This window comes from Lissotriton vulgaris, chromosome 3_1 (genome assembly GCF_964263255.1).
Source record: "Lissotriton vulgaris chromosome 3_1, aLisVul1.2, whole genome shotgun sequence".
Lineage (NCBI taxonomy): Eukaryota > Metazoa > Chordata > Amphibia > Caudata > Salamandridae > Lissotriton > Lissotriton vulgaris.
The window spans coordinates 1018571139-1018584358 of record NC_141689.1 but is presented as its reverse complement, the minus strand read 5'-3'; the positions used below and the strand labels follow the sequence as shown (position 1 = coordinate 1018584358).

Here is a 13220-nt window from a genome sequence, read left to right as displayed (position 1 = left end):
CTCGTGGCAAGGAGAACCTGGTAGGGTCCAGTGAACCTCGGATCCAAGTTATTCTTGCGTGAAAAGTTCCGCGTCACCACCCAATCTCCGGGCTGGAGCTGGTGGCCTGGACCCTCCGTCTGCGTCGGCAGTGCGTCGTGAACCTGTTGGTGAATTAACCTCAGTTTAGCAGTCAAGTTATGAAGATAATCGATCAACATTGGATACTCAAGATCACAGAACATTCCTGGCCTAGGAACCCCCCAGACATTCGCAGGACGGCCGAACACTATTTCATAGGGACTAAGCCCTACTCGGGAGTGTACAGTCGCCCTAGTTGACAGTAATGCTAAAGGTAAAGCGTCAGGCCACGAAAGACCAGTCGTAGCCTGAATCTTTGCTAGTTTCAGTTTAAGGGTACCGTTATACCCCTCAACCAATCCAGCTGACTGGGGATGATTGGCGCTGTGGAATTTCTGATTAATTCCAAGGCCCTTACACACACTCTTCATCACACTTCCCACAAACTCACTTCCATTATCTGACCACACGACTCTAGGCATTCCATACCGAGGAAAATATTCCTTCAGTAGGATTTTCGCAGTAGACAAAGCAGTATTGTCTTTGAGAGGATAGGCCTCGATCCATCGGGAGAATGCGCAAACCACAACTAAAACGTATTTCAGGTTATTGCATCGCTCCATATGGATGAAGTCCAATTGGATCACCTCAAAGGGACATGAAGGGGGAGCAAAACTGCCAGGAGGAGTTGGGGTTCCTTTGCCAGGATTGTACATCATGCACACCATACAATTCTTCACCAGACGTTCAGCACATTTCGTAATACCATCATTCTTCCACACAGGGGACAACAACTTACAAATACCTTTCGCGCTAATATGTGCTAACCCATGCGCCATTGTCACAACGGCCAGCACATACGCATCGGGCAACAACCATCTTTTCTGATCCGACAAATCAATCCAACAACCATTCACATCCAACTTTCCCGTACTTTCTTTCCACTTCGTCTTCTCAGTCTCGGTGGCCTCATTCTGAATTTCTTTCACACTTTCAATAGTGTCTTCACACATGCTCGACTCTGTAGGCCACCTAACCGAACTCGTCACATACATTCGAGTGCTAAGGTTCCGGGCAGTCTCCTTAGCAATCTCGTCCGCAAACGCATTACCACGACCAACATCATCCGTCACCTTACGATGCGCACTACATTTAACAATCGCTACTTGTTTAGGCAACGTAAGTGCATCCAAAAGATCATTCACAAGCTGGCCATGCTGAATCTTCGTACCGTGCGACGTCAAGAAACCTCTCTCTCTCCACAATCGTCCGAAGCTATGTGCAACACCAAACGCGTATTGGCTATCGGTAAAAACATTCACACGTTTCCCTTTCGCTAACACACACGCTCTTGTGAGAGCGATCAGCTCTGCAGCTTGGGCAGAATTCTGATTCAACCTTGCAGTCTCAACAACAGTATTCAACGTTACAACAGCGTAAGCAGTAGTCACATCGCCATTCGGCAACTTAAAACATGACCCATCCACATACAGTGTTCCATCTGGTTCTTCCAATGGGGTGTTTTTAAGGTCCACTCGACCTTTTGTTTCTTCTTCTGTCCTCAAGTAACAATCATGTTCTGCTACTTCATCTGACTCTGAGCTAATTGGTAACAAAGTTGCCGGGCTCAGAACATTGCAACGTTTTATTTGAATGTGACTTGCCAACAGTGTCAACTCGTACCCAGACAATCTCGCACTCGTCAAGTGCTGGGTTTTCGTACGATTCAAAAGTGTCGACTGCATGCGGAACCATCACCGTAAGCATATTATCCATGACCAATCCTGCTGATTGTCGGATGGAGACCGCAGCTGCCGCTGTTGCTCTCAAGCAACTCGGCAATGCTCTAGCTACCGGGTCCAAGGTCGAGGAAAAATATGCACATGGACGTTGCTTACCACCAAAAGGTTGCGTTAAGACACTCAAAGCACAACCTTCCCTCTCGTGAACGTATAATGTGAACGGCTTACTGTAGTCAGGAGTACCTAACACAGGAGCCGAACACAATGAATCACGCAATTCAGAAAAACTCTTCTGACATTCTTCCGTCCATGGTAAAGGAGTTGAAACATCCTTACAAGTAAGAGCCACCAATGGTTTCGCTAGCAATGAAAAATTTGGAATCCATTGCCTGCAATACGATGTGATACCTAAAAAGGCACGCACATCTCTTTGAGTTGTTGGCACAGTCATTCGCGCAATTGCTGCAATTCTCTCTGGGGTCAACCGCCTTCCCTCCTTTGACAATAAGTGACCTAGATAGGTTACTTCTTGACAACAATATTGGAGTTTAGAAGGGGACACCTTGTGATTCAACTCACAGAGATGTTGTAGCAACGACACCGTAGCAATTTTGCAAATGTCCTGAGAACCAGCAGCCACCAATAAGTCATCGACGTATTGGATTAAAGCCGCACCAGCCGGCAACCTAAACGCATCCAGTTGACCCTTCAAGGCTTGACTGTAAATCGATGGACTTTCACAGTAGCCCTGAGGAGCGCGCTTAAACCGGAAGCTGCGTCCACCGAGAGAGAAACCGAAAAGGTCTCTACTCTCCTCGGCAATCGGGATGCTGAAGAACGCATTCTTCAAGTCAATCACCGAGAACCACGATGCAGAAGCTGGAATCAGAGTCAGTAGCGCCGTGATGTCAGGCACAACAGGGAATTGAGGAACCACAATTTTATTCACCTCCCGTAAATCAATAACAAAACGATAAACGGGCGGTTTCGAAGGATCAGTACATTTAAGAATGGGCAGTACAGGGCTGTTGCACACGTTTCCCCGAGTCTCTTCAATAACGTCTTTTTCGATCAAATCATAAATGATCGCTAACAATGCTCGTTCACCATCAAGAGAGATACGATACTGGGGAATACGTGGCAATCGCACATTAGATTTCAACTGAACAACATAAGGGGAGATGTCAAGCAGGCCCACATCATTGGGACCTGTCGCCCACAAAGACGCAGGAAGAGAATTCAATTCCGGTGGAAGCTTATCGAGAGACAAGTACATAGGAGAGACAACCCTCTCTCCTAACGTAAGATTTACACCCGCAGGAGAACAATACAAAGTTGCATACAGACGTTTAAGCAAGTCCAGGCCCAAAAGATTTTCACCACAACCAGTAGTCAAAATCAACGGAGCTTGAAGCTCACGTGGCCCAATTGTAAGGGGCAAAGGGCGCGAAACTGGATTGCTAACGGGGGCGCCAGAGAATCCAACGGAAACATTTGTTAAGCCAGACAAAGGTGCGCCAGGGAGTTTCGAATGCATGATAGAACTTTTCGCTGCACCAGTGTCCAACAGAAAAGGCTCAACGACGCCCGATGTAGCAACTGCGACGTAAGGCCCTCTCTGATCAACCGGAACTGATACCACTCCCTCTCCTTGTCTTTGGCTGTCCTTGTAATTACTGTCGTCAGTTCCCTGATCGACGTAATAATCATCTACATTGTACTGCGCAGATCGTTCATGCGATGATCCACGTTGATCGAAACAGTTATTAGAATTAGATGAGTTATCAGAACGATCATTCTGAGCACCACGACCCCTACCGCGTGATACCTGATGTGAACCACCACGACCTCCTTTGGACGAATTACCACTATTGCGATCATTCAGAACAGGGCAATTGAATTTAATGTGTCCCTCCTGTCTACAATAAGCACATTGATTATACCCTAACGATGATCTTTGGGAAGAGAAATCATTACGCGGCTGAGATCGATTCGATTGTGACTGCGATCTATTCTGTTGAGGTGCATTCTGATTTGAACGCGGAGGATACGCCTGTTGCAGCAGCACTTTAGTTTTGAGCTCTTTCGTCTTTTTATCAGCACGGTCGTTCTCCTCTTTCTCTCTATTCTCATAATATTGTGCTGTAGCCAATATCTGAGCTGAGGTAGAAACGGCCCATGCACTTTCTGAATTCTTTAATTTATTGCTCAAATCGGGCAATAAGTTCGAAACAAACAATCGCTGACCACCCTCGGTACCCATATCCTGTCCACTATGGTCAATGAATGCTTCCTCGAACCTCGTAAAGAAGTCGGAAACACTCTCGTCCTTCTTTTGCTTACAAGCTGATAATTTGTCCCAGTTCACCCTCATAGCTGGCATAAGAGTTTTCATTAACGTTATTATTCTTTGAGAGAGAGCAGCAATCAACTGGTCGGGTTTAGCACCACCAGTTTGTAACCCATCAGCCGCTATAATGGCCGCCCAATCACCACCTAATTCATTGGGATGGTTTTCCTGCCGAATCTTAGCCCATACCGGTTGTGGTACGACATTGCCGAACAGCATATCAATATCGGCAAGATTCATTATCGTAGCATCTACGAGCTGCGATAACTCTTTGTAATACCCTGTAGGATTTTTGCGAGGGTCAGGCAAAGATTGCTTCACCTGTAACACTTCCGAGCGTTTCCATGGGAGATGTATCCACACTCTCTGGAAATGCGCCAATGTCGGAGGATGAGCATTAGGGTCAGCTGGCATCCATACCGGTGGGACTTCGCGCATAGGAAATTGACCAGACTCATCTGGCAGTCTTTCAATATCCTCAACAAACAAGGCTTGGGGTATTGGAGTGGGACGAAAAGATAGCAACCGCTCAACAGCACGTCGAACGTTGGTATCCACTATCAGTCCGTTCGAGAACTGAAGCTGAAGATCAGACAGGGCGGTCAGCAGCTCGTCAGGTGCATCGGCCAATATCTGATCGCGAAGGACCTTACACATTTCCTCGAACACATATCTCTGGGTTGGTATATTGAATTGACAAAATGTGTCGAGTACAACACGGGGTGGATTTCTAAGAGGATTTGCCATCCAACCCATCGCCATATTATATAGCGAAGCGCGTTCCCTGTTACCAGGAAGCTGACTACGTCTCTGAGGACCATCTGAACCAGCAGACCCAAGAGCAGGTCCGAGCGAATGAAAGAAGCTAGCCGCAAGAGGAGAATTACGACTACGAGTAGAGGGAAAAGTATAGGACACAGGACTAACAAGTAAAGGAGTAGAAACAGAGGCAACAACAGGAGTTAACAGAGCAGGTGCAGTAGCGGGAGCAGGAGTATGTGGAAGCGGAGGAGCAGTAGGGATAGCAGTAGGCAAAGGAGCAGGAACAGTCGGAAGAGCGGGTGCAGGTTGAGGAACAGGCACAGGAAGAATAGGCGGAGGAATAGGTACAACAGGAACCACGGGAGCTGTGGTACCCTGTACGTACGGAGGTGGCGACTTCATAAGATAAGACATTAAAGAATCCTCAACTGCCTCTTCCTTCTTGTCCGACTCCGCAGGCAAAGTGGGATAACATTTATCTACGGTCATACGCTGTAGTCTATCAAACACTTCCTTATCCTTATCCTCCTTGTCGCGCTGAAATTGCTCTGCTTTCTTCACTATGGTAGCAACATTATCTCGCTGATTTCGTTTAGTCTGTCTGATTTCTTTCTGTCGGGCTTCTTTACGCCACAACCGAAAGGCATCAAACATGGCCGGCCTTGACTTTCTTTCAAACAATTTAACCTCTAGATTATCTAAGATCGGGGCCTCGAAGCTACCATGAGGTGGCCAACGAAGGTCACCGTCCTTCTTCGTGTATTTGATCCAGTAATCATTAAAAGTAATCGGGCCTAGCCCATGTTTACTGTACAGTTCATAAGTGGGAGTTCCAACCGGAGGTATCGGACACGAGTCCTCCAGTCGGGAATCCATACCACAAGGTCTGAAACAACTAAACAAAGTACTGCGACCAGGCATCTTGCACACTAGTCGAGTTTCACAAACTTCAAGGGTTACGGGATTTACCAAGTCCCAGCAAAGAACAAAAACCCTCGGTTTTTGGCGGCTGCAGTCGTCAAACAACACAACAAAAATACGCTAGCAAAGTGTCATCGACAAAAACACTCTCACAGCGTCAACAACAAAAAACACTCGCTAAAAGTGTCAACAACCAAGGACTCTGGGAGCGACCCACAAATACTTAACTCAAAGATCGATGGCGTCACCAGGAAGGCCCGTCTATCGTCTCGCTCTACCAAGGTCTACGCCAGGCGCCAAAACAGGTCTACAGTCAGGGCAGCAGTCCGTCGCAGCCGTCAGGAGGCGGGAATCTTCGCGGGAAAGTCTTCGGGCCACTTATTTCGACAACAGGATCGATGAAGCGGGGTGCACCTTCCCTCGGAGATTTCACACGAAGTTCCTCACGATCGTCGGGCTTGGACCGGTACCACTGATGCAGCCCCACGTTGGGCGCCAACTGAAGGACTGGGTTATTTAGAACCCAGCGGTGCCAGGGCACAACACCTGAAACCTTCGTGGGTAACCTGCTCCGGCGTACAAGTGACAGAGACACGGGACACTTCCTTCGACGTCAAAGATTCAAGCTTTATTTACTGCAGGGAATACAGAAGTCACGACAAGCAACACACGTGCAACTTGGGGAGACTGCTTCAAATTGGTTCTGTGGGTCGCTCCTTTTATACACGATTTTCCCATAAGTTTGCATAGCAGACAAAAGTTTACAACCCGGTTCCCACAATTATCCCCCAAAGGGGTCGTTTTGGTCACTTTGAAACACACAAGGTCCGGAACATAAGTGCGGAAACATTTGGCGGTTCCCAACTGTAAAAACCCATCTTCCCACCATTAGCGCATTCCAATCAGCAGTAAAACAGATCGAAATAGGAATAGGGACAGGTGCAGAGGAAGATGGAGACAGTGGGGAGATCGGAAAGGGTGTAAAAGGGGAGGTATCGGGAAACACGAGATACAGGCATCAAAGGGACGTGCCTAATGAGATGCACGGCTGAGACAATAAGTCCGTGCGGCAAGATGAGCCTCGAGCGGCGCCATCTGCCTTACAGTATCATTCCCCTAATCATAAAGACACTTACAAAGGACATATGTCTTCCGCAAATATCTTGGGAGTCCCAGGGTCGCGAAGCGGACAACGTCCGTTCGCTGGCTACTTGAGGGCAAGAGACAAAATGGATGCCGTATCTAAGATGGAACCCGTGGGTACAGATAGAAATACCCACGTAACAGACGAACGGTTTAGGTTAGCACAGCGAAACTGCGTGCACCCACTAAACTCGTCATTTGCGGTTCATAGATACCAGACTCGACTATATTCGTGCGAGTCCAAAACACCACTTACAATTGTCACGGAACCTCACCACTACATTTGAATCCTACCCCAGACTAATTCATACAAAAATACTTAATTACTGTGACTGTGACATCATACTGTAAACGAGAATATCTCAACTAGTATGGTTATTGAGGACAGTTAGAAATGCATGCACAACACATTACATGAAAGGAAAAAGGGATACTCTGATTGAATTTTTGAAAAGTGCACTTGGCATCATATGTTTTGAAAACACAATAAAGTAAGTACAGTTGTAGCAGCACTGTAGGCAAGGAATACGAAAGCAACCCGAATAGGACTTGGTGCTCAATTGTGTATGTGACTCAAAAAGTGGCGACGCAAGTGACAATGTGTAATCAGCGAAAAACGGCACAGCGTAAGGTGTTGTACATGCATTTCTTTTTTTTCTTTTTTCTTTTTATACATTTTTATTGGTATGTCTTACATTTACAACATATGACAAGTAACATGTAGTCTTCATCGCATTGTACATACAGGGGTCCCAGCCCAGTGGCATAGTTGCTTAATGCACAGTAACTGTTAATAATCATACCAGCTGAGATATTGTTGTTTTACCTCACGTACCTAATCACATCTCAGCGTGGTCTATGGGTTATACTCCTGTCGTTACATAAAAAAAAAAAAATCATACTGTAAACAGCACAATGGAATGCTTCCTTCATATCAATGTGGAAGTATCAATATTTTGAATATTCCATTATAGGGCCCCATTGTTGTTGATGTAAGTAGTGATTCTGATAGATTATTTAGGGTATATATGCCAGAACTCAACACTGGGTGAGTATTATATTGTAGGTTTTTGTAAAGAAGAGTGGTTGTGTGATAGGTCCATCTGCGAAGAGTGGGAGATGCTAATGGAAGGCACCTCAGACTTAAAGGACGTAGCTGTGTTTGCATCCGGGTTCCCCATGTCCTGCAGAGCAAACATATTTGGGAACATGTCTTAACTCGACATTTCTATGGGTTCTGCATAGATTCCTTGACTTTGCTGTTTTCATGGCTGTGCCTAAGAAGTATCAATTCTAATAGTGGAAGTATGAGTTGGATGGTGACTGCACTGGAGCATCACAAATGGCTGACATACTAAAAAAGGATAAGTTCAGACTTCACACTCTTGTAATAGACACCTCTCCGAGGCATAGATGGGAATGCTGCAGAAACATTGGAAGAGAGGAGTCTATGCCACAGGTTTTTCATCCTGTGGTCCCATGCTAGGGACGATCTGCTATGAGTAGAGCCAGGCTTCCCATAGGAGGTAAATAGAAGTGCTGTGGATAAAAAGGGATGGAATACCTCTGCAGAACCCATCCCGATCACAACCCTGTGATAATATTAATAGGGCGTGGTAAGTTTCAGAAAGCAGTCCCTTCCTGGTGACCAGAGGCAACTGCTTTAATATATTTAGCCTTTTCTGTTGTGATCAGGGAAACCTTAAAATATTACTTTGCCGAATACAAAGGCCTAATCGCTAATAGGGTGATAATGGAAGCTTTCATATTAGTAAAACAGGATCATTGCTTAAAGACCACCAAAGGGGTGCGGGACACCCTTATTAAGGAAATATGGACACATGAGGCAGACATTGGCCGCTTTGAGATAAATATTTTAAGGGCTAGGACACTAGAAGGCACCATCGCCATAAAATAACAACCAGCACGTTTCCACAGTAATCGTATTTTGTGCCCAGTGCACATGACACTCATGTATACACGATGGGCCTTGCATGAGTAAATGACTTGAGACTCAGAGCTGTTCCCTCGCTGTTCTGGAGAAGCACATCAACTGTGCACTCCTTACTTCATGGGACTATTGTCCATTTAATGGCTTCTAGACTCATGGCTATTTTTTAATCAATAGTTCCGGACGGATCCTTTTTCTGTGCTTCTGGTAATGAGCCTGTATCCTACTGGCCGCACTCTGTAAATTTTAAGTGAATCACTAAAACCAGACTTTTGCTTTGGCATCCCGTTGGTGTGCTATGCGAGTGTCAAGTGTACAGGGTAACTGGTAATATGGAGCTGTATGGCAGATAAACTAATTCTGTGAGACAAGTGGGATCTGCTTTAGCTTTTTCTGGTACAGCATGACACAAGATGAAGGCTTGGTTACAGTCTCCCAGACTAGCAAAGTGTATTCATGGCATTTCTGAGTCTTTGGAGATGCACTAGACATTTAGATGTGGGAGCAATGAGACTGGGATACCTTTAGAAATGGACCAGGGACCTTTTAGACGAGATTTGCTTAATTATTCCTTCCTGAACATTAGATTAGATGGAGGGTGGAGACAGTTGTCTCTTTTGTAGAGCATAAGGAAACATTCCATAAGGGACTGCCTGTTTTTTCCCCTAAAGATGCTAGTTCCAAAAGGTGGATGACTGTTATTTGCAAAGTATTCATTTCCGATTGTGTTCTTTCTGTGGATATGCCTCTTGAAGATGCTCTTCATCCCTCCCTGACATTGAATATTAAACTTTGATCAAAGACATAGTCTGCCATCTAGAAGCAACATACTATCTGATTGACCACCTCGATATGCTTCCAGAAGAGTCAGAATAGTAACAACATTCCCTGTCTGGAGACTTAACTATAAGAAAGGGAGTGACACCATCCAAAGGGTGTCAGCGAATTCTTGTGATCCAGGGCTTGTGGCTCTGACAGCAAGATTTGCAGAGGTGAGCGAAATATTGTAATGATATCATGAAATAGGTGACACCCCAACCCTCATCCTACTGGATCTTTCTGCAGCCTTTGACACCTTCTCCCACCCAATCTTTATCCAATGACTGAATGAAGCCAGCATTCAAGGTCCTGCACTTCGAGTGATTTGCTCCTTCGTGATAGGCTGCACCCAGTTGGTCATCTGACCTCCTTCACTTCGGATGCTGTGAACCTCCCCAGAGGGGTTCCACAAAGATTCTCACTCAGCCCCACTCTGTTTAACACCTACATGACCCCACTCACCAGCATCATCTGCATCCATGGAATCAACACCATATCTTATGCTGCTGACACCCAGCAAGTCAAAGCTGTCTCCTCCTCCTGCTTCAACACCCTCCGCATGCTCCGAAAGATTTTCAGGTGGATCCCTACCGGAACCAGAAGGACGGTAACCCGGGCCCTTGTCACCAGCAGGCTGGACTACGGCAACAAATTCTACGCAGGAACCAAGGCCAAACTTCAGAAGAGACTCTTAACGCATATAGAACTCCTCCGCACGCCTCATCCTAAACCTCCACCACCACAGCCACATCAATGCTCACCTGTGAGACCTGCACTGGCTCCCCATCAACAAGAGGATCACCTTCAAGCTCCTCACCCACGCTCCCAAAGCACTCCACAACGCCGGACCGGCATACCTCAACAAACGACTCCCCTTCTAGACTCCCAACCACCAGCTCCGCTCCGCTAACCTCCCCACTATTCCCGCATCCACCAAACGACCTCCGCCGGCAGATCCTTCTCGCACCTCGCCGCCAAGACATGGAACACACTCCCCAGCCACCTACGACAGACCCAGGACCTGCTGACCTTCAGGAGACTTCTTAAGATCTGGTTGTTCGAGCAGTAAATGCCACCCCCCCCCCCCTCCCACCCCTCCACCCCGCCCCCCCCCCCCAGGTCCTTGAGACACTCACGGGTGAGTAGTGTGCTCTACAAATGATTGATTGACACCCAGATCATAATATATTTATCTGGCAAGACGCCTAACACCCAGACCAATTTTTCTGTCTGCCTGACCCAAGTCACCAGATCAATTAAAAGCAACTGCCTCAAGCTCAACACAGACAAGACTGTAGTCGTTTTTTCCAGCAAAGACACCTTGCTCTGAGACTCCACCTGGAAGCTGGCTGAACTCAGACCACACCCTTCCCGGGAACCCATGCAAACAACCTCAGAATATTAATCGACAACCACCTCCCCATGATCGGCCATGTAAATGCAGTCTCCATCTCCTGCGTCCACACATTTAAGATGCTCATGAAGATCTTCAGAGGCTTACCACCTGCACTCGCAGAACCATTACGCAAGCCCTCATTAAAAGTAAGCTGAACTACTGTGCTGGATTCAACGCTTAACTGAACAGAAGATTCCAGAAAATACAAAGCTCAGTGGCCAGGCTCACCTTCAACCTGTCCTCTGATCATCCCGCACTTCAAAGAGATCCACTGACATCCAATCCACAAACAAGCACTTCTCAAACTCCTCATGCACACATACAAAGCCTTACACCATATTAGCCGCACTTACCTCGGCAACCAAATAAACTTCCACAAACCTACATGGCACCTCCGCTCAGCCGGACTCCTCCTCACACCCCAGCATACAAAGAACCAGATCAGACTATCGTACCTTCTCCTAGTTCGCTTCTAAAGCCTGGGTTGGCCTGCCCTTGCACATCAGAGCCTCCGGCTGATTCTTGAATTCTACTAGAAACTGAAGAACTGGCTTGTCATCTAGCCCTGACTCTGGCTCACCCCATACAGCTCCTGCTTCAGCTCCAGGATGCCCTTTCAGATAAGTTGTGCACCATACAATTGCACATAACATGACACCTGCCAGTGAAGGAGAGCTCAGGGTCTATTTTGGCACCATGCCTACCTTACCTGCTGAAAGAGGGGTGAGAAGTGCAGGCTTGCAGGAGGAGCAGTGCATATAGGGGAAGTCCAGCTGTGGAGCCTAGTAGGAGTGAATTAACCAGGAGTGTAGTTCTTAAAGAAATATCACGCAGCTTATCCACGTCCTGAAATGAATCTTCTGCGTCATTGTAATCATATCTGACACGCTGCAACAAAGAAAATCAAGAGTGTGGCTGTTATTCATGGTTACTCCACAAGTGGTGGTACATTTCAGGAACTGATCTGAGTGTTAGAGTGGGTACTTCCGTGCCCCACCGACGGTGACGGGCCGACAATAGGACCGCCAGGCTCATAATAAGGCACTATGTATTAAAACCCAATGCACGGTACTTGCGCGCCTAGATCTGATTTAGGTGTGATAATGTCATAATTTACTATTGAAAATTCATATTTGTGATTCCCAAAAAGTGAATTTGCATTAGTAAATATATTTACCCATGCTCAAATTTACACCTTGAGGGGGTAATTATATGTGTAAATAAGATTCAGATGGCAGAGGCACCGATAAAAGGTAGTCAGCACTTACAAACAGAAGTTTGTGGGCATTCACTAACCTTTTGCATGTTGTTTCCCATCTTTGAAATGGCTGCTGTGAAGGGTAAGAGTAAATCTACTACTAAATCAGTGTTGGTGAAAGAGTTTATCGATAGGGGAAAAAAAATGTTTGTGAAAAATAAAACAAGGTTAGCAAGTGCAAATAAATGTGTACGGCATATGTTAGACTTAATTTTATTAACACCTGTTGCACTTATACATGTGTGAATGACTTTGCGTGTGTGTAGCTTAAAATGTATGAATAATTCCAGAAATAATCCTTGTCACAGATTCCTTGAATGAGTCCTGCAAGTACTTCTGAAGTCCATGATATATGAAAACCTGCTCCAAACTTAGGGGCTTATTACAAATCTACTGGTCTGACCGTCCTATTATGACCACTGCGGTTGCACCACCTTAGGACCACTGCAACCAGTGATCAGAGATCCCTGGCGGTGGCGTGGGGATCTCGAGGCCGCAATATGCTTGGCGAGACCGCTGCTGCCCTGCCAAGCACATTACGAGTTTCCTCAGCGCCATGAAAAGTGCGCAGGTGAGGAAACAAAGGGGACCCTACAGGGCCCCCTTGTGCATCTGTGCCATGGAGTGCTGAAAGGGGGGAAATATTGTGCCCCCCTGTGTGCATGCCCCCACTACCTGCACAGCATGGACAGCAGCAGTCCATGCTGTGCAGGTACTTTAGTTTCACATTCGCATTGTGGTACCTATTTCCTAGGCACCGCTGTGGAAACACCAAATAACTGCCTGCCAGACAGATAGAAAATCCTAATCTGGCAGGC

General features: G+C 46.5%; 1 protein-coding gene across 4 annotated transcripts in view; it reads left to right on the top strand.

Moving 5' to 3' along the window:
* Window positions 1–13220, top strand: part of ZDHHC21 (zDHHC palmitoyltransferase 21) — a 274098-nt gene that overhangs the window by 251803 nt on the left and 9075 nt on the right. The window lies entirely within an intron of this gene.